The sequence below is a fragment of the Pristiophorus japonicus genome, chromosome 2 (assembly GCF_044704955.1).
Source record: "Pristiophorus japonicus isolate sPriJap1 chromosome 2, sPriJap1.hap1, whole genome shotgun sequence".
NCBI lineage: Eukaryota > Metazoa > Chordata > Chondrichthyes > Pristiophoridae > Pristiophorus > Pristiophorus japonicus.
In genome coordinates, this window is record NC_091978.1 from 176051863 (window position 1) to 176074677 (window position 22815).

At 44.8% G+C, this 22815-nt stretch overlaps 1 protein-coding gene across 5 annotated transcripts in view; it reads right to left on the reverse strand.

The window, feature by feature from the left end:
* LOC139242618 (kelch-like protein 5) overlaps positions 1–20531 on the reverse strand; it is a 258999-nt gene extending 238468 nt beyond the window's left edge. For 3 of the 5 annotated variants that reach the window (XM_070870459.1, XM_070870440.1, XM_070870460.1), the window contains exon 1: positions 20379–20531. The gene's annotated coding sequence lies outside the window, so the exon portion shown is untranslated. Of the gene's footprint in view, positions 1–11745; positions 11815–20279; positions 20324–20378 lie in introns of those variants that run through there. The other 2 variants (XM_070870445.1, XM_070870452.1) reach the window with 2 other exon arrangements.
* Positions 20532–22815: the final 2284 nt, after the last annotated feature.

Here is a 22815-nt window from a genome sequence, read left to right on the forward strand (position 1 = left end):
TTTCCCTGCGGTAAGACCAACTCACTACACGTGATACTCACGTCATTCTCAGCATCGTGGATGCTCCAGAGTGAATCCACCTTCAGCTCCAATTCCGTAACGCGGACCGTCAGGAGCTGGAGGCGGATACACTTCCCGCACACGTAGTCGTCAGGGACACCGGAAGTGTCCCCGAGTTCCCACATGGTACAGGAGGAGCATAACACCCGACCGAGCTCTCCTGCCATGTCTTAACCCTTATATACACTTAAACTGGTAATAACAATGTTAAAAGTTACTGACCAATACAAGAAGAAAAAGAAAAACTACTCACCAATCACCAGCCAATCACTTACCCCCTAGGCTGTGACGTCACCTTTGTTTTTTTGCCTTCTCCCTGCAGCTGCACCGGTACGCCTCTCGCCGACCCCGGACTCGCGCTGCTCCGAGCTCCCGCCTCCTCGACTGACTGCTCGAACTGCCCGACTCCCACTGGCCTTTATAGGCCTCTCGCCGACCCCGGACTCGCGCTGCTCCGAGCTCCCGCCTCCTCGACTGACTGCTCGAACTGCCCGACTCCCGCTGGCCTTTATAGGCCTCTCGCCGACCCCGGACTCACGCTGCTCCGAGCTCCCGCCTCCTCGACTAACTGCTCGAACTGCCCGACTCCCGCTGGCCTTTATAGGCCTCTCGCCGACCCCGGACTCGCGCTGCTCCGAGCTCCCGCCTCCTCGACTGACTGCTCGAACTGCCCGACTCCCGCTGGCCTTTATAGGCCTCTCGCCGACCCCGGACTCACGCTGCTCCGAGCTCCCGCCTCCTCGACTGACTGCTCGAACTGCTCGACTCCCGCTGGCCTTTATAGGCCTCTCGCCGACCCCGGACTCGCGCTGCTCCGAGCTCCCGCCTCCTCGACTGACTGCTCGAACTGCTCGACTCCCGCTGGCCTTTATAGGCCTCTCGCCGACCCCGGACTCGCGCTGCTCCGAGCTCCCGCCTCCTCGACTGACTGACTGAGGTTCCTCATGCGATGACATCGAATCAATTATCTCCTCCACAACACCATCATGCAGAAGACTTGCACGAGCTATGGCGTTGCCCCCATGATTAAATTCTACCTTTGCAAGAAGCTCAAAACAGCAGGCAGGACAAGGCTCTTTGTTCTCTCTCCCCAAGGTCGACTCCCTAGCATGGACCACACCCAGATCTGAGCAGGTGCAATGATAGGGAACCACCTCCTCCAGGGCTTCATTTGATGTGTGTTGTAGGCTTCTCATGCCTTCCGTTCGCCTTCCACAGCCCCTCCGGGCTTCTTTTCAAGCCGAGCCTCAAGCCCGTGTCCGGGCAAGGGACCGATTCTGACGGCCGACCCTCGAGCCTCGTTTGGAGATGTTCGGTGGTGGCGTGTCAAGTTTAAAAAAAATGAAAACTTAAAAGAATTCCATTAAACTTCCATTTTCTGCATTTTAAAAATGTAATGTTGATTATGGATATTTGTGTGTTCTTGACTCCCTCCAAAACTTCGCATAAAAACAATGGTGCCTTTCCACGCCGATTTTTTAATATGCGTTGGTTTCTCTTAAGTGCCCAGAAGGTTTTTCGGGAGTGGCCACATACGCCATCCTAGGAGAAATTTAAATTGGCCAAACTTCCATAATTGTGAAAAACTGGCGCAGACATCAGGTTACGCCCCCTATGACACAAAAAAAAACTAACCTAAAAAAATCATAACTGAGTTACACTGGCGTACAAAGATTGGGGAAACTTGGTTTTTTTAAATTTAGGCCATAAAAAGCCGGCGCGAGCCAAAAAAACAGCGCAAATCACTGGGGAAAATTGAGCCCATTATCTGAGAATGCCAAACATCCAAAGTGCTCTTACACATCCCAGTGATGTTCCATAATTTAAATATATTACTGCCATTGTGAACTCATTTATTCTGTAGCTGTTTGAATATATTCCTTTTTGTACATTAAGTTTTCAGTTAATTGTGCAGCTATAATATCTTCACACACATATGCATCATAGATTTGTTACCATTTTTCTGTTAGAATACTCCAAAGCTGGCTGTACCCAATTAAATTGTCAGCACCATAGGATTTACTGTTGCGTTGGTGACTCAATCCCAGGTGGAAAACTTTACTTTTTATCTTTTAAAAGTGAATAGCACATCTGTTTCTGTTTATTTTAAATAATCCTGAATATGGTACTGTGCATGCACAATGTGATGCCAATATTCAACTTTGAAATGTTCTTGCAGTAATCCAATATAATATACTGCTCAAGACAGAAAGCAAATAAACAGAATAGTAGTACTAGCAAACAGGCTCATCCTGCTCACTCAGGCAGTGAGTCATCAAGTGTTCTTTTATCACATCATAGAATCATAGAATGGTTACAGCACAGGAGGCCACTCGGCCCGTCGAGCCCGTGACGGCTTTCTGCAAGAGCACCTCAGCTAATCCCACGCCCCCGCCCTTTCCCTGTAGCCCTGCAATTTTTTTTCTTTCAAGAACTTATCCAACTCCCTTTTGAAAGCCACGATTGAGTCTGCCTCCACCACCCTTTCAGGCAATGCATTCCAGATCCTAACCATTCACTGTGTAAAAAAGTTTTTTCTTATGTCGCCTTTGGTTCTTTTGCCAATCACCTTAAATCTGTGCAGTCTAGTTCTCGACCCTTCTGCCAATGGGAACAGTTTCTCTCTATCTACTCTGTCCAGAGCCCTCATGATTTTGAACACCTCTATCAAATCTCCTCTCAATCTTCTCTGCTCTCAGGAGAACAACCCCAGCTTCTCCAGTCTATCCATGGAATTGAACGCCCTCATCCTTGGAATCATTAAAGGCCTTCACATCCTTCCTAAAGTGGGGTGCCCAGAATTGGACACAATACTCCAGTTGAGGCCAAACCAGTGTTTTATACAGGTTCATCATAATTTCCACCCTTTTATACCTCTATTCATGAAGCGCAGGATCCCGCTTTCTCAACTAGCCCTGCCACGTTCAATGATTTGTGCACATGTACCCGTAGGTCTCTCTGTTCGTGAACCCCAATTAGGATTTTACCCTTTAATTTATATTTTCCTTTCCTCATTCTTTCTGCCAAAATGTATCACTTCACACTTTGCAGTGTTAAAGTCCATCTGCCACATGCCTGCCCATTCCACCAGCCTGTCTATATCCTCTTGAAGTCTATCACTATCCTCCTCACTGCTCGCTTTTCTTCCAAGTTTTGTGTCATCTGCAAATGTTGTAATTGTGCCCTGTACACCCTCATCCAAGTCATTAATATACATCAAGAAAAGCAAATGGTCCTAGTACCGACCTCTGAGGAACACCAAAAAACAACCGTTCACCACTACTCTCTGTTTCGTGCCACTTAGCCAATTTCGTATCCATGCTGCAAGATTATTCAGTAGTACAGTACTATCAAAAAATACTCCATTCATTCAAAATTATTGAACACCAAACATCACACTCACATCAGTTAAACAGTGTTTTGGAGCTGGGGGTGCTAACCTGGCGGGACCTCATAGAAACATAGAAACATAGAAAATAAGTGCAGGAGCAGGCCATTTAGCCCTTCTAGCCTGCACCGCCATTCAATGAGTTCATGGCTGAACATGAAACTTCAGTACCCCCTTCCTGCTTTCTCGCCATACCCCTTGATTCCCCGAGTAGTAAGGACTTCATCTAACTCCCTTTTGAATATATTTAGTGAATTGGCCTCAACTACTTTCTGTGGTAGAGAATTCCACAGGTTCACCACTCTCTGGGTGAAGAAGTTTCTCCTCATCTCGGTCCTAAATGGCTTACCCCTTATCCTCAGACTGTGACCCCTGGTTCTGGACTTCCCCAACATTGGGAACATTCTTCCTGCATCTAACCTGTCTAAACCCGTCAGAATTTTAAACGTTTCTATGAGGTGCCCTCTCATTCTTCTGAACTCCAGTGAATACAAGCCCAGTTGATCCAGTCTTTCTTGATAGGTCAGTCCCGCCATCCCGGGAATCAGTCTGGTGAATCTTCGTTGCACTCCCTCAATAGCAAGAATGTCCTTCCTCAAGTTAGACGACCAAAACTGTACACAATACTCCAGGTGTGGCCTCACCAAGGCCCTGTACAACTGTAGCAACAACTCCCTGCCCCTGTATTCAAATCCCCTCGCTATGAAGGCCAACATGCCATTTGCTTTCTTAACCGCCTGCTGTACCTGCATGCTAACCTTCAATGACTGATGTACCATGACACCCAGGTCTCGTTGCACCTCCCCTTTTCCTAATCTGTCACCATTCAGATAATAGTCTGTCTCTCTGTTTTTACCACCAAAGTGGATAACCTCACATTTATCCACATTATACTTCATCTGCCATGCATTTGCCCACTCACCTAACCTATCCAAGTCACTCTGCAGCCTAATAGCATCCTCCTCGCAGCTCACACTGCCACCCAACTTAGTGTCATCAGTACTATGCACTGATAATCTCAGGATTTGAGAGACAAAACCTACGAAACTTCAAGCCCTCCTGATAAACTCATTGTGCCGTCGTCTGGGGTGGGGGGGCACATCCCCCAGTTTTAAAATCTATATTCTATAGGATCTGTTGGTCCTTGTGGTGCTGGAGCTGTCCATGAAATGCAAATGGACAGTGCTCATTAATGAAGGCGTGGGAATAGATAAAAATTGGATGATTTTGCTTGATTATCTTTGGAGATCAAGGAAAATTCATTCAGAACTTTCTCTCGGAATGTTAAATGAGTGAGATAGACTCTGTGATAAGGTCAATTATGCATGGTCCATGGAAGTACGGGCCAATTATGTTCTTATGCCTCACAGAAGAGAAAATGTGTTGAATATTCAACAGAAAAATTGATTTAGCTATCCTTAGAGGCTTACACAAAGCTGTTCTGGAATTATGTGGTTAAAATGCATTTCTGACCGGCACAAACTGAACTTGGAATTAACTTTATTATACCAGCCTGCCTGTTGATACCCCACTACAATTCGTGTGCTCTCAGAATCCATTAGACTCTATTTTACACGTCAAACATCTTAGTTAGTTGCCTCTAGTTGCATCTTACCATGTTATGCCAAATATGCAGGATTAAATAAAAGTCTTCCTCACTCTGAATAAACATATTGATCTAGAGAATGGTTCCAAGAAATAATTTTCTTAACCGGCTCTTTCAGTCCTAGTCTGAAGTGTTGAATTAAAAGCAACAATTAATTGGAGTTTTTGAACATGCATGGGTTTGTTATCTCATCAATAATGCTATTTGGGACTGTTATTACATTCTTGACAGAATCTAGTAAAATTATTTATATAAATCCAAAGACCTAATATGCTTTTTACATCTTTTAAAGATTTGTGTATCTCAAACAATAATGCTCTCTGCTCCCCTACTCATTTTAAAGTTTTACCATTTAGTGTACATTTCCTTTCCTTGTTCTTCTAATCAAATGCATCACCTCCTATTTTGCCACTTTAAATTTTATGCAACTATTTACCCAAGGTCCTAACCTGAAGTCACAAACAGATGTCTTCACAATTAACCATGTTCCCAAATGTTATAGATATGCAAATGTTGATGATGTGTCCTCTACACCCAAATACAGATCATTTCTAAAGATTAGGAGCAATGGTCCTCACACTGACCCCAGGGGGACATTATTGTTTACAACTTACAAATTAAGCGTAGATGGTATACACATTTCTTTTATCATAAAACTCATCTCCTCAAACAATTCCTTTAAACTTGCCTTTTACAAATTCAGGCCATTTGTTCTTATTTAATCTGCCTTTCTAAGTAAATATTAATGTTATCTTGTATTATTTAGAAACTTACCTGCTACTGATATTAGGCTATGTGGAAATGTATTTTTATCTAAGCTGATACCATACGGTATTTGTGTGCCCTTTGCAATATATATATAACAAAATGGAGTCCTGGTCCTTCCAGAACTTTCTGCATAAAAACAGTCAGCTTACATAAACAGCTAAACCTGGTTTGAGATGGCTGATGGCCATCAGACAGCTAGGAGACAAGTCATGCTGAGACAAGTACCCCCCCCCCCCCATGGTGCTCTCCTATTGTCTATACGACACAAGTTCTATGCCACCCCACCCTTTTCGAAGTACTCAAACCACCAGCCATTATCTCTTGTAGAGACCTCATCCATTTGATGCAAACAGATAAACTGACTAGGAAACTGAACAATCCTGACACAATGCAAGACAGGTAATAGCTCATTACCACACTCTCATGGAGTAATGGCCGGCTGGCCAACTAATAACCCTGACAAAAGGAAATATCTGGAAACCATGTCAGGACAAGGATGTAGTAATTAACTCTTTATCTGTATTCACTGACTGCGAGACAGAGCCAATACACAGGGAGAGGCCATAACTTGGGTTTTACTGTATAAATATCTTGTGAAACTGTACCATTGCGGAGGTGTTCACTTAGCCATTGACAGAGTGTGACCTGCCCCTTGCTAGCAAGTAAATTAAAGAAACTTCTGCCGGAGCTGTAAGTGTCGGAGTCATTCTTTTCGGAGGTCGAGATTTCGACAGCTAACTCGTTACTCAGTTTATCTCTTCTCCCTTCTTGAACAGAGGTATTACATTGGAAATCCTCCTATCATCTGGTACCACTTCCACATCAAAGGATAGTTGAAAAATTGTGGTTGGACCTTTTTTATTTCCTCCGACTTGCTTTAGCATTCTAGGATGCAGGCCATCAGGGCCTGGTGCCTTCTCCACTTTGAGTTCCACCAACTTCTTTAGTACTATATCCTTATCTTAGTTACCTTGGCCCCAAATTTCCCCAGCCGTTTAGAGCGGCATATCAAGATGTGGTGCGCCGACTTCCTGCAGGAAAAAAAGCGCCAAAAATCTACCTCGGAATTTGGCCACTCCCTCGTCGACCGGATCCATCGGCGTCACACAGCAGAGTGTGCGGGGGGCAGAGCTTCGGCCATGCTGAAGCGGCCGGCAGGGGGGGCGGAGCTTGGGCCCAGCATGTCATGCAGTGCCAGCAGGGGCATGCATGACCGTTTGAGTGATGCGCACGGGGCGCTTCAGTCTGCGCTCATGCGCAGTGTAACAGGAAGCTTGGCAATCGGCCAATTAAAGGGAGAGCGTCCTCAGAATAAATGGCTATGGAGCATATATAAAGGTGAGGTCTGAATATTGATTTGTGTGTGGCTGAAGGAGTGGAAAGGAGTGCTGGATAGGTGTAAGAGAGATGCGAGTGTGATCTTTGAACATTACCTGCGTTTGAGTCCAATAGACGAATGGCGCAAGAGCGTGCAAGAAGAACCAAGAATTTACTCCATGTGGAAGTGGAGAAATTAGTGATGGTTATTGAGGAGAAATGGCTGGAGTTGTATATCAACAAGAGTGGTCCGTCAAAGGTCTCCCCCAAGGAAACGAGGAAAAGATGGAACCTCGTTGCTGAAGAATTCTCTGCTGGGGTCAACATTGCAAGATTTAGAAGCCAGTGCAAGAAGAAATGGCAGGACATTGGTCAATTAGTGAGTGTAAGTAATATCTTCATCTTTAAATTGAATTGCAGTGGAAAATGTGAGCATCTGTATGTGTCCCACCCATCAGAAGCGCACCATGTCTGACAATTTATATTTTCATCTTTGCAAAAGAAATTGGCCCACAACAAGATGGAGAGAACTAGAACAGGAGGAGGTCCGCCAAATCTGCACCAACTGACACCCCTGGAACAGAGGGTTGCTGCCTTGCTGACTTGCACTGACAGAAAAACAATAAGCTCTGCACAAGCTGGACCCACGCGCGAGGGTGAGGGTGAATCATTAAAATGCATAGTGGCCCTTCAAATCAACCTGCTACGCATGAGACTACTCATGCCACCCATCCTGCCTCCTCCTGTGCTGCTAACCATTTGACTATTGTGTTGTCTTTTGCAGAAGACGACGACACTCCTGAGGATCCAGATACGTGCGCTCCAGACCAAGGCGGGTGGGGGGAGGAGGGGTCCATGGAAATGTGTGCTCAGGAGAATGCTGACCGCGATATCGATCAGGACATATCACAGGGTCTCCATTAGCTCCTCGGCAACCTTCCTTGGGTTCACATCTTCTGAGGTCGCGGGTCCGAGTGGCGGTCGGGAAATGCATCTTGGGACACTCAGTCCCCCACCGTCCCAGCCTGCACCTCGCACTGGAGGGGTGCCACTAGGTAGACCCACGGCGAGGGGAAGAAGAAGCTGACCAGTCTCTCGTGAGAGGCAGCCCTCAGCAGAAGTTAATCAGGTTTTTTCATTGGGTGAGGAGACCAATGCCCTCACAAGATCACTTGTGATGGCCGTCAGTGGGATGCATGATGAGGTCACCACACAATCGGGTGAAATCCCTGCACTAAGACGGGAAGTCAGGGCGGTCAGACGATGGCAGATGCCATGAGGGAGCTGGCTTCTGCAATAAGGGCACAAAGACCGGAGACTCAAATGTCACTTCCACTTCACTCCACGCACCAGTAACCGGTCAGACCCAAGCCAGGCCCCCCAACCACCATCACCGACTCTATAAGGAAGTGCACTTTCCCCGAGATGTGGGTGAGGGATGGGTGCAGACTTTCTTTCCTGTTATGGCTGTTGTTGTTGGCATCGTTGAAGTGCACTGTAAAATTCACAATAAAAGATATTTTGCATCAAAACTGAATCATCCTCCATTAGGACCACGCAACATTTAGAGTCAACTGTAAAATGTAAAAATCCCTCACCCCTACAGTCATGCGTGCCTGCCACCTCTAGCCCTGGCGGGAGGGCTAGCCGGTGCGTTCTGCAATCGGCAATGTAGGACTGCTCTATTTTCTGTAGCTGATTTATCTTTCATTTATTTGTGGTGATGTTGTGTAGCTGTTGAGCTGAAGATGTTGTAATGTTGTGCTGATGTTGTGAAGGTCTTTAGAGCTTTGGAATCCTCTAACTCACCTCTCCCCCGCCCCCTCCCCCCCAATCTTTGGCTACCTGCGCTGATTTCTTAAATGTAGGCAAGGTTTTTCTGTGCCTTCAAAAGTGGCCACATACACTGGCCTAAGTTAGTTTGGAGTGACTTTCAGCTGGCCAAATTTGCTTCTATGGCCAGAAGAGGTGTAAGTGGCTTGTCACGCCCCCTTTTGGAAAGAACAAACTAAACTAAAAAAAACCTAACTAACTGACTTACATTGGAGCAAGTTAAATGGGGAAATATGCGATTTTTAAGTTACTCCAAAAAAAGCTACTTACTCCAAAAAAAACGGGGCAACTCTTGGGGAAATTTGGGCCCCTTATCTAACTCCTCCTCTTGTACCCTTTCATTCCTATGATCACATTCTTTATGAAAACCGAGAAAAACTAACTCTGCCATTCCTCATTTACCATAGAATTTCCTTCTTGTCTCTAACCAGCCCCAACCTTTTATAAAATTCTTCACTGCTTCCTGTACATTTCCTGCTAGATTTTCTTAAACTCCATCTTGGCCTTTCTAGTCAATTTTGCTTCCCCTCTACAGGTTCTACATTTCTCTTGATTTTCTTTTGTACAAATAGTAATAGATTTGTCATATGTCTCTTTAAATCAGATTTTAATTTCTCTATTCAAAGGAACCTCGGCTTTTATTGCCTCCTTTACTTCTTAGTTTGAAACTTTACCGTTGATTGTTCACAATCTTATCTGACAATTTTTTTTTCCAATTTATCTAGTCTAGCTCCCTTTTGGAAATTTCCTTCATGGAAATTGGCTATTTTTCAGCCGAGAGCAAGAGGGCACAGATTTAAGGTGATTGTCAGAAGAACCAAAGGCAACGCAAGGGAAAAAATATTTACACAGCGAGTGGTTAGGATCTGGAATGTACTGCTTGAGAGGATGGTGGAAGCAGATTCAATTGTGGCTTTCAAAAGGGAATTAGCTAAGTACCTGAGGAAAAAAATAATTGGAGGGCTATGGGGAAAGGGCGGGGGAATGGGACTAGCTGAAGTGCTCTTGCAGAGAGCTGGCACGGGCTCGACTGGCCCAATGGCCTCTTTTTCTGCTGTAACCATTTTATGATTCTAAGTAGCTTTACTGTTGATGGCTCCCTCTTCTTTTCTATTTTTATATGAAACCCAATTGCTATTTCCTTTCCCCTTGCATTACCTTATTGCCCAGTTCACTCCATCTTTCTTTGTTGGACTAAAAACATAATGGGCTCAAGTTTCGGCTCGAGTTTCTCCTATTTTTTTGGAGCAACTAGTTTAGAATGGAGTATCTTAGAAATTGCAATTCTCGGCATTTAGTTTGCTCCAATTCTAGTGAGTTAGAATAGTTTCATTTTAGAAAAGTTTTTTCCAAAAGGGGGTGTTACCAGCCACTTATGCCTGTTCTGTAAGTTTGGCAGCGAAAACTTACTCCAAACTAACTTTTAGAATGGAGAAAGTATAGATTTTTGTACGCTCAGAAAAACCTTGCATACACTTTATAAATTAGGTGCAGGGAACGAGAGATGAGGGTGGGGAAGGGAAGTTAGAGGGAAGTTAGGGGATTTTACAAGCATTAAACACTTTACTTTTACCAATAAAGAGCCATCATCAATAATAAATGATAAATAAATCAATAAATCAACCAATAAATCAATCAAGAAAAATTTAAAAAATTAAAAATAAATCAATAAATAAAAAAATAAAAGTTTCTGCTCACCTACTGCAGCACCGGGAGCCCTCCAACAGCCTGCTGGGACAGGGCTCCCCCAGGAGATGTTGGGTGGGCAGGCCCCGCCACCACCGAGGACTTCGGGCGAGGCCCGCCTCCAGTAGATGCCGGACCGCCGGCCCGGAATTCGGGCGGGCCCCGCTGCCAAAGAGAACGGCGAGGACTTCAGGCGCCCCCCCCCCCCCAGCAGATGTCCGCCACCCAGGACTTCGGGTGAGCCCCGCCGCCGACGAGGTCGCCACTTCGGGCAGGGCCCACCCCCAGGAGATGCCGGGTGGGCGAGCCCCACCGCCAACGAGGAGTTCGGGCGTGGTCTGCCCCCAGGAGATGCCGGGCGGGCCACCACGGAAGAGGTAAGGGCAGTCAGGCCACTCAGCCCGGGATAGGGGCGACGTCCCTTTGACCAGGGTCGTCGCCCAGAGAGGAGACGTGCTGGGAGGGCCAGGAGCTACTGCACACGCACGCAGCTGCCGGCACTGTTTTTGCCGCAGGCTTGTAGCTCTGCCCCCAGCAGTACTGCGCCGCACCGAGCCAGAAACGGGTCTACAGATATCAGAGAATCGCGAGGTAAGTATTCGGCGCAATTTCTGTTCTACATTAGGCGGGCCTCTCCGATGTGCGTTCTAACGGGGGTCCGAAACTTGAGCCCAATAATCTCAAAAGTAGTGCTTGACACATTGTAAAAAACCCTCCCCTTCTTTGCCACTTACATTACTCTCATTCCAGTCTATCTTTGGATAACTGAAGTCATTCATTATTATGGCTCTGCTAATTTTGCCTTTTCTCTCATTTGTCTCCACATTCCTGTCTTGTTTTCCATTCTTCTGCAGTCTATAATAAACAATTGCCTTTAATATGTAGATTTTACCAAGATTTGGTCAGACCCAGAAGCTCTTGTCAACATACATATCAAGTGTCTCAGCTTTGCTTACATGATGAAACAAAAAATGCTATTAAGAAGACATACAGACAAGATCAACACAGTGCAAAAAAACTGGGAAGAAATAATATGAAGCTATTTTTAGGATTAGTCTTTTACTCACAGTTTGTGCTGATAGCTTACCTATCAACACAGATCACAGATACGCCTAAAATACTGTCAGGAATATTGAGCGAGCATGCGTTTGAAGTTCTGCAATAATAAATCAACCATTCCCAAAATCACTGATAGAATATTTATCATTTCAATATAGAGTCTTTCAAAGCTACAATATCCTTTTGCAATGCCCATCACAGGCATGACGAAATCCAACCATCCATGCCTGCACAAACTTGCTTCAGAACAGGAACACTCAATAAAATTCATGCATTGCTTGGAAGAAAAACAACTTTGGTGAAATGCCATAATTACAAACTGTATTCACTCCAAGGAATGGTTTTGAATCCTCCCCAAACTTAGGAGATGAAAATCTTTCTGCCAGCAGTTAGGGTTCTACATAAACTCAGTTTGCGCTGCCTCAACTGTAGCATTAACTGGAATTGGCACAAAGTGATAAGGGCAGAATTTCCTCATACCTGTATTGTATTTGGCCATTAAGGATCACGTGAGTGCTAGCATAGGAAATGCATACGTGTTCTATAATGACCATAATTGCACAAGATTCCAAGAGGCCTGACAATACCAATAAAATCCACTCAAAGTTCAACCAAATATTAATAAAAAGCACTGAGTTGGTACAAAAAATACAACTGTTTTATTTCACAATTATAAAACAACATATTTTTAAAAAAATGAGTACAGGGTAGTCATATCCTGGCATGTCCTCTACAAGTCATTTGTGCAACGACTAACAAAATAAATTGTGTGTGGAACATTTAACAAACACTGTTACTATGTTCCATTTCCATTGCATTAGAAAATTCAGACTGAAGAGTCCCTAAACACAAAAACTACCTTTTAAGGAGACAGAACTTAATTTGCTAATCAAGGAATTTCAGAAAATTCGAGTGGCAATTCAGAATACACATTTCTGCATCAACTGATCCATATTTAATGGCTGTGGTTTGAAGCTCACTCTAGAACCTGAGCGCTCTTCTGGTTTGTTGTTTTCCCTCAGCCAACACCACCAAAAAAAACAGATTATTCCTTACATCACTGTTTGTGGGAGTTTGCTGTGCACAAAATAGTCGCTGAATTTTGCTGACATAACTGCACTTCAAAGTCATTTGTTACATCTAAAGCACTTTGAAATGCTTCTGAGAGATGTGATAAAGATACTTTATAAATGCAAGTTATTTTTTCTTTCCAATTAGCAGGCGTGTGGCTCCATATTTGAGATGTTATCTACGTTGTCCAAGAACTCATTAATTTGCCTGAGCCAAAGGCAAGATTACTTGATTTTGGACAAGTATCTAACTGATGAAATAGTAAGGAAAGGCAGGAGGAAGAGGAGGATAAAGTTCAAAGAGCAACCGTCATTGTGCTGCTAATAACGACTTACATATATTAACATAGCAAAACATCCCAAGGTGGTTCACGGTAGGGGATTGAATCAAATAGGAGCAGGAAGGAAGTTAGGGAAGATGGTCAAAGGCACTGTTGAAGAGATTGTTTATAAGGAGGCCTTTGAAGGTGAGGAGATATGTAGCAAGATGAAAGGATTTATGGACAGAGTTTAAGAGTGTACAGGGAAGGTGGCTAAAAGCTTCAGGGTCGAAATTCGGTACTGCCGTTTTTGAGGCGGTGTCACTAACCGAGTGCTGATTTTACCGGCAAGCGTTAGGTGCAAGCTCCAACTGCCAAATTCAGTTTTTACACCCAAAGATGATAGAGCAGCACCAAAAAGTGGCATTGCGCACTAATTCTCAGGCAGGAGCTCAGGAGGCCTACTGAATTTCTCATCGGGAGGCCGCCGCCGCCATGCTAGCTGGAAAGCAGGGAAGAAAGAAAAGAAGCCTCAAACTTTTCCGACCCACACACAAACATCCCCCACTGTTAAAATTAATGAAAAAATGAATAAAGAAAGAAAAAAAGAAAAAAAAGCTTACCTCGCTCTCTGACCAATTCCGCCCGCGTTCCACTGTTTAACCACTACTTTTTTCAGGCTGTATGGCAGCCGTACAAAGCAAATATCGTAATAGACAGCATCAAAGAGGCGTTGTATGCTGGATGACGTCACCACGTGGGTGGTGTCAGCCGGCGCAGCGTTGCCTCTTGGCGCCTCCGCCAAAGAGTCGACTCAATTTCAACCGGGGCGTAAAAGACACTTACGTGCGAAGGTCGGCCTTTGCCGCCCCCCCACGTGCGGTAACGGGTGGAGGTATAAACTGAATTTCAACCATTTAATCTCTAATGATAGCGCAAGAGTGGAGAGTAACAAGAGTTAGAAAAGCAGAGATGTGAGCAGGGGTGTAGGGTTGGAGGAGATAGGAAAGGTTGGAAGGAGGAATGCCATGATGTGATTTGAACATGAAGATGAGAATGAAGATTTTGAAATAATGCATCAAGGGATGCAAACGAAAGACAGCAAGAATCAGAAGGTGAGCAGGATTTTGTGCTGAATAGGATGCGAATGGTGGCATTCTGGATGAGTTAAATTTTTGGTGGGTGAAGCTTTGGAGCAGGATCATGAAGGACAGAAAGTCTGGAAGTTACAAAAAAGTGTGAGTGAGGGTGTCATTGGTAGTGGGTGTGAAATGGGGTGGAGATGGGTAACTTTTTGAAGGTGGAAGTAGGCAAACTGAATGATAGCTGATCTGCAAAACCGACCCCTAGTCTAAGGGTTGAGCAAGACACCAAGGTCAAATTGAGCATCAGCAGGCATCAAGGGAGGAGCACGAAATTGGGGTTAGGACAGAGTTTCTAGGATGGACTAAAAAAATTGCTCCAATAGCCAATGTTGAATTACTAGAAGTTTTAATCATTGATAACTTGATGTTGGACAGACAGTTTGACAGTGCAATCACAGTCTTGAAATCAAGGGTGGTTATGAGAGGTACAGCTAGCATGCACATGTAAGCTGCCCATGCTTAAAAGTTATGTCACCAAGAAATCAATGAGAAAGAAGAGGGCTAAGAATGGAACTTGTGGCTCACTAGAGATAAGCAAGTAGGCATAGGAGAAGTCATGTGAAAACTACCTGGGGAAAGGAACGATTGTACCCATGAGGGCAATGTTGTGGAGGCGTCAGGTTGTCGCCGTCAAGGTGTGGGGTGGTTGTCAAGGTGTGGGGTGGTTGTCAGCGTGCTGGTTGTTTGTCGAGGTGTTGGGTTTACATGGGATATACGGCACAGAAACAGGCCATTTGGCCCAACTAGTCCATTCCGGTGTTTATGCTTCGCTCAAGCCTCCTCCAGTCTTGCCTCATCTAAATCTTTCAGCATACCCCCTATTCCCTTCTCCCTCAAATGCTTGTCTAGCCTCCCCTTAAATGCATCGATACTATTCGCTTCAACCACTCCCTGTGGTAGCGAGTTCCACATTCTCACCACTCTATGGGTAAAGAAGTTTCTTCTGAATTCCCTATTGGATTTCTTGGTGACTGTCTTATATTGGTGGCCTCCAGTTTTGCTCTTCCCCACAAGTGGAAATATTCTCTCTGTATCCACTCTATCAAAACCTTTCATAATTTGAAAGACCTCTATTACGTCACCCCTCAGCCTTCTTTGTTCTAGAGAAAAGAGACTCAGCCTGTTCATCCTTTCCCGATTTGGAAAAGAGGAAAAGTGGAGGGCAGGGAAACCCAAGGCAAAGAACAAAAAGGGCCACTGTACAGCAAAATTCTAAAAGGACAAAGGGTGTTAAAAAAACAAGCCTGAAGGCTTTGTGTCTTAGTGCAAGGAGTATCCGTAATAAGGTGGATGAATTAACTGTTAACAATAAATGCAAATAAATGTTAACAAATATGATATGATTGGGATTACGGAGACGTGGCTCCAGGATGATCAGGGCTGGGAACTCAACATCCAGGGGTACTCAACATTCAGGAAGGACAGAATAAAAGGAAAACGAGGTGGGGTAGCATTGCTGGTTAAAAAGGAGATTAATGCAATAGTTAGGAAGGACATTAACTTGGATGATGTGGAATCTATATGGGTAGAGCTGCAGAACAACAAAGGGCAAAAAACATTAGTGGGAGTTGTGTACAGACCTCCAAACAGTAGTAGTGATGTTGGGAGGGCATCAAACAGGAAATTAGGGGTGCAGCAGTTATAATGGGTGACTTTAATATGCACATTGATTGGGCTAACCAAACTGGAAGCAATACGGTGGAGGAGGATTTCCTGGAGTGCATAAGGGATGGTTTTCTAGACCAATATGTCGAGGAACCAACTAGGGGGAAGGCCATCTTAGACTGGGTGTTGTGTAATGAGAGAGGATTAATTAGCAATCTCGTTATGCGAGGCCCCTTGGGGGAAGAGTGACCATAATATGGTGCAATTCTACATTAGGGTGGAGAATGAAACAGTTAATTCAGAGACCATGGTCCAGAACTTAAAGAAGGGTAACTTTGAAGGTATGAGGCGTGAATTGGCTAGGATAGATTGGCGAATGATACTTAAGGGGTTGACTGTGGATGGGCAATGGCAGACATTTAGAGACCGCATGGATGAACTACAACAATTGTACATTCCTGTCTGGCGTAAAAATAAAAAAGGGAAGGTGGCTCAACCGTGGCTATCAAGGAAAATCAGGGATAGTATTAAAGCCAAGGAAGTGGCATACAAATTGGCCAGAACTAGCAACGAACCCGGAGACTGGGAGAAATTTAGAACTCAGCAGAGGAGGACAAAGGGTTTGATTAGGGCAGGGAAAATGGAGTACGAGAAGAAGCTTGCAGGGAACATTAAGACGGATTGCAAAAGTTTCTATAGATACGTAAATAGAAAAAGGTTAGTAAAGACAAACGTAGGTCCCCTGCAGTCAGAATCAGGGGAAGTCATAACGGGGAACAAAGAAATGGCGGACCAATTGAACAAGTACTTTGGTTCGGTATTCACTAAGGAGGACACGAACAACCTGCCGGATATAAAAGGGGTCAGAGGGTCTAGTAAGGAGGAGGAACTGAGGGAAATCCTTATTAGTCGGGAAATTGTGTTGGGGAAATTGATGGGATTGAAGGCCGATAAATCCCCAGGGCCTGATGGACTGCATCCCAGAGTACTTAAGGAGGTGGCCTTGGAAATAGCGGATGCATTGACAGTCATTTTCCAACATTCCATTGACTCTGGATCAGTTCCTATCGAGTGGAGGGTAGCCAATGTAACCCCACTTTTTAAAAAAGGAGGGAGAGAGAAAACAGGGAATTATAGACCGGTCAGCCTGACATCGGTAGTGGGTAAAATGATGGAATCAATTATTAAGTATGTCATAACAGCGCATTTGGAAAGAGGTGACATGATAGGTCCAAGTCAGCATGGATTTGTGAAAGGGAAATCATGCTTGACAAATCTTCTGGAATATTTTGAGGATGTTTCCAGTAGAGTGGACAAGGGAGAACCAATTGATGTGGTATATTTGGACTTTCAGAAGGCTTTCGACAAGGTCCCACACAAGAGATTAATGTGCAAAGTTAAAGCACATGGGATTGGGGGTAGTGTGCTGACATGGATTGAGAACTGGTTGTCAGACAGGAAGCAAAGAATAGGAGTAAATGGGTACTTTTCAGAATGGCAGGCGGTGACTAGTGGGGTATCACAAGGTTCTGTGCTAGGGCCCCAGCTGTTTACATTGTACATTAATGATTTGGACGAGGGGATTAAATGTAGTATCTCCAAATTTGCGGATGACACTAAGTTGGGTGGCAGTGTGAGCTGTGAGGAGGATGCTATAAGGCTGCAGAGCGACTTGGATAGGTTAGGTGAGTGGGCAAATGCATGGCAGATGAAGTATAATGTGGATAAATGTGAGGTTATCCACTTTGGTGGTAAAAACAGAGAGACAGACTATTATCTGAATGGTGACAGATTAGGAAAAGGGGAGGTGCAACGAGACCTGGGTGTCATGGTACATCAGTCATTGAAGGTTGGCATGCAGTTACAGCAGGCGGTTAAGAAAGCAAATGGCATGTTGGCCTTCATAGCGAGGGGATTTGAGTACAGGGATAGTTGTACAGGGCCTTGATGAGGCCACACCTGGAGTATTGTGTACAGTTTTGGTCTCCTAACCTGAGGAAGGACATTCTTGCTATTGAGGGAGTGCAGCGAAGGTTCACCAGTCTGATTTCCGGGATGGCGGGACTGACCTATCAAGAAAGACTGGATCAACTGGGCTTGTATTCACTGGAGTTCAGAAGAATGAGAGGGGACCTCATAGAAACGTTTAAAATTCTGATGGGTTTAGACAGGTTAGATGCAGGAAGAATGTTCCCAATGTTGGGGAAGTCCAGAACCAGGGGTCACAGTCTAAGGATAAGGGGTAAGCCATTTAGGACCGAGATGAGGAGAAACTTCTTCACCCAGAGAGTGGTGAACCTGTGGAATTCTCTACCACAGAAAGTTGTTGAGGCCAATTCACTAAATATATTCAAAAAGGAGTTAGATGTATTCCTTACTACTAGGGGGATCAAGGGGTATGGCGAGAAAGCAGGAATGTGGTACTGAAGTTGCATGTTCATCCATGAACTCATTGAATGGCGGTGCAGGCTAGAAGGGCCGAATAGCCTACTCCTGCACCTATTTTCTATGTTTCTATGTATATCCTCACATGTCTGGTATTATCCTTGTAAATCTTCTCTGCACCCTCTCCAGTGCTTCTATGTTTTATAATATGGCGACTAGAGCTGTACGAAGTACTCTAAGTGTGGTCTAAGCAAGGTTCGATACAGGTTTAGCATATCTTCCCTACTTTTCAATTCTATACCTCTAGAAATGAACCCTAGTGCTTGGTTTGCTTTTTTATGGCCTTGCCAACCTGTGCTATTTTTAGTGATTTGTGTATTTGTACTCCGAGATCCCTTTGTTCCTCTACCCCACCTAGACTCGTGACCTCCAAGTAATAAGTGACCTCCTTATTCTTCCCGCCAAAATGTAATAGCTCACATTTATCTGTGTTGAACTTCATTTGCTAATTATATGACCATTCTGCAAGTTTATTAATGTCCTCCTGTAATTTGTTGCAGTCCTCCTCAGTATTGACTATCGTCCCCAATTTAGTGTCATCTGCAAATTTAGAAATTGTGTTTTTGATTCCAAGGTCTAAATCATTAATATAATTTGGGAACAACAGTGGTCCCAGCATTGATCCTTGTGGAACAACACCTTCTGCCACTTTGAATAGCTACCTTTCACCCCTACGCTCTGCTTTCTGTCTTAAAGCCAGCGAGCTATCCATTGTTACTTGTCCCCTGACTCCGCATTCTCTGACCTTGTTCATCAGTCTATTATGGGGTACCTTATCGAAGGTCTTTTGAAAATCTAGATAAATTACATCTACTGCATTACCACTGCCAACTCTCTCTGTTACCTCTTCAAAAAATTTAATAAGGTTGGTCAAGCAAGACTTTCCCTTTTGAAATCCATGTTGACTACATTTTTGGTTTCTAGATGTTCTTCTATTTTCTCCTTCAGTAGGGATTCCATTATTTTTCCTACCACCGATGTTAAGCTGACTGGTCTATAATTTCCTGAACATATTCTATCCTCCTTCTTAAATATAGGTATTACGTTAGCAATCCGCCAGTCATCTGGCACTGCACCTTTTTCTAACGAATTATTAAATATGTGCAGTAATGCCTCTGCGGTCTCTTCCCTACATTCTTTTAAAATGCGTGGATGCGTGAATGACACCAAGAGTTTTATCCTCTAAGTTTGATTAGTTTATTTAATATATCCCCACTTTTTATTTTAAATGCACATCTCATTATCTAATGTCATGTCCGCCTGTACTAGCTCCCTGGTAAATACTGAAGCAAAATAATTATTTAATATTTCTGCCATCTCTCTATCATTACCTATGGTATTACCCTTAATTGTCCTATTCCCATCCCAGCCTGCCTTCTTTATTGATGTGTCTGTAAAATATTTTACAATGATTGTTAGGGTACGGGGTTGTTGTCGTTGAAGTACGAGGTCGTTGAGGTGTTGGGGTACAGGGTTGTTGCGGTACGGGGTCATTGAGGTCGTCGGGGTACGGGGTCGTCAGGGTAGTTGAGGTGTTGGGGTCCGGGGTCGTTGGGGTGCGGGGTCATTGGGATAAGGGGTTGTTGAGATGTTGGGGTAAGGGGTTGTTGGGGTAAGGGGTTGTTGAAATGTTGGGGTACGGGGTTGTTGGGGTAAGGGGTTGTTGGGGTAAGGGGTTGTTGGGGTAAGGGGTTGTTGAAATGTTGGGGTACGGGGTTGTTGGGAGTACGGGGGTGTTGGGGTACGGTGTTGTTGGGGTGTTGGGGTACGGTGTTGTTGAGATGTTGGGGTACGGGGTTACGGTGTTGTTGAGATGTTGGGGTACGGGGTTACGGTGTTGTTGCGATTTCGGGGCGCTGTCCCGAACGGCCACTGTGAAGCGCTCTGTTAGCAGCAATATTCACGGCAGCGCCTCCCGTCCTAAATGCGAGCTGTTGGGGGTCAGTGACGCTCCAGCAAACACAGGCCGGTAAGTACGCACTTTAACCCACACGCACCAGGAGCTAATTCTGACTATGGGTGATATGTCCAACTTACTCTCACCCAAACTCAACATATTCTCTGCCCCAGCCTGCCGCTCACACCTTCCCATTTCCCTCTCACTAAGCGTCAGCCGCTGACGTCCAATGTACTCACCGTGCTTACGTCACGACCACGGACGTTGAGTGCAGGATCGGTCGTTTCGTTTTGAACCGTTTGAAAAGGAGTTCCAATCGGCTTTGGCGCCGCTTCCACCACAACAACAAACACTCAGCAACTTCCAGCTCCGCGCTCCTCACTTCCGCCACAGCCGCTGTTCTGCGGACGTGACGGAGCCCCCCGGGCGGGCGCGGTTCGCGCGCTTGCGCATTCAGTAGAAAACGCTGTGAAGTGCAGTTTGTTTTCGATGAACTGGCCACGCGGTGAAGCATGCGTCCTAAGATTCACTGATCTCACTTTAAACACAACCTATTTTCATATTTCTCACAAAATAATAAAGCTCTGCAGTTTTAAATAGGTCTAAGATCTGCCTCAATGCCACCCGCAAAATTTCTGGAACCCTCATCCATGCTTTTGTTGCCTGCAGACTTGACTATCCCAATGCTCTCCATGCTGACCTCCCATTTCCCACCCTTCATAAACTGTATCCTATCTTGCACTATCTCTGTAACCTCCTCCAGCCCTACCCCCCTTTGAGATATTTGCGTTCTTCCATTTCTGGCCTTTTGCGTGCCCCCGATTTTAATTGCTCCACCATTGGTGGTCATGCCTTTAGCTGCAGAAGACATAGCCCTAAACTCTGGAATTCCCTTTCTAAACCTCTTTGCCTCTACCTGTAATTCATTAAGACACTCCTTAAAACCTATCTGACTAAGCTTTTGGTCAGCTGTGTGAATATCTCTTCATGTGGCTCAGTGTCAAATTTTGTTTGAGAATGCTCCTGTGAAGCGCCTTCAGCTGTTTTACTACGTCAAATGTACTATATAAATGCCAGTTGTTGTTGTCTCAAACTATGGAAAAAGCAAACTGTTACCCTCTGTTTCAAAGGTAACTGTAAAAAAAAAAGTACCACAAAATACAACACCTAACCAGCCTAATATTGTAATCTCAATGTATAGCATTAAATTCTGGTGACCAAAGAAAATATTATGCATTTCAGTTTCACCTCTTTTCCCTTACTTTCTGAAGCTGAGGCCAATTCAGTCAAGGGCATTTGTCACAACCTTTTCAAAAGCATCTTCAAAACAGGTGGCACAGCCTCAAAATGTGGATAATTCAAGGACACCCATAAATGTATGCCTATGACATATCAAGACCAATAGTTGCATGGGCTGGAATTTTCCCACTGGTGGCATGTGGGTTTGGAGCTGGGTTGGCAATAAAAGTTGCCAAAAATGGGAGTATGTCGGGGACCCGCCATCATTCTGCTTCCTCGCGTCTTTAACTCGGGCATGTTTGCCAGTGCGGCACAGACCTGAACGGCAGAGGCGGCTGACCTAATTAACCGAATTAAAACCTTGTTGCCAGACACTTAACTGTGTTTTTAACCATACCATTTGAATTTCACTGCATGACCACAGGAATCACACAACTTGGGAACCATGTCTGTCAACCTAAGGTGGCAGCTCAGTGGCCATTGATCGAGATCATTAATGCAGAGCATGGAAATCCAAATAAATACTTCCACATGACACCTCATTATTTGCCTAAGGGAAAGGCTGTTGCTCATTCCATTTTGAGCACAGATTTAGGTATCTAGTGTCTACAAGTCTTTTCTGCAACTTCGGAAGCCACTCTAACCTCATTGCTACGATCACAAAATTGACAGATTGCTCCTCTGATCTTTGCTTTACCTGCCATCTATTATATCAGCATGGATGCCGCTTATACAGTAACACCTTGGTCCTCAAAATTGGACCAGGATAAGCCCCAACAACACCAGCAGCAGCAGCAGCAACAACACCTACAACCTTCTCCTCAATGACCTGATGTCCCACAGGACAGAGGGCATCAGCACAGGGCTGCACCCGACCAGAGGCAATACATCCATCAGAGGGTATAGAGGCAGAGGATGAGCTTCCTCAACATGACTGAACTGCCATGCCAAAGGAGGCTCAGACTATCGCGCCAGGTCATTGCAGATATTTGCAGCTTGCTGTAGCAAGACCTGCAGCCCAGAGGACTTGGTGACCATGCCTTACCAGTGGCCATCAAAGCCACCACCTCAACTTCTTCGACTCAGGTTCTTTCCAGGATACTGCAGCAAATATTTGCGGCATCTCGCAGTCAGCTGCCCACAAATGCATCACACAGGTCACCGATGCCATTATTTAAAATTTGCCACTGATGACATCAGTGTTACTGAGTGGGTGCTTGACTTTGCCACTCTGGCTGGCTTCCCACAGGTTCAGGGCATCATCAATAGTACACATGTGGCAATCAGGCCACCCTATCATAACCCAGGAGTCTTTGTCAACCGTAAGGACTTCCACTCCCTCAATATGTTACTCATCTGCAACCATGGGAAGATGATTATGCATGTGTGTGCCAGATTCCCTGGCACCTGTCAATGCTCATTCGTGATGCGCCAGTC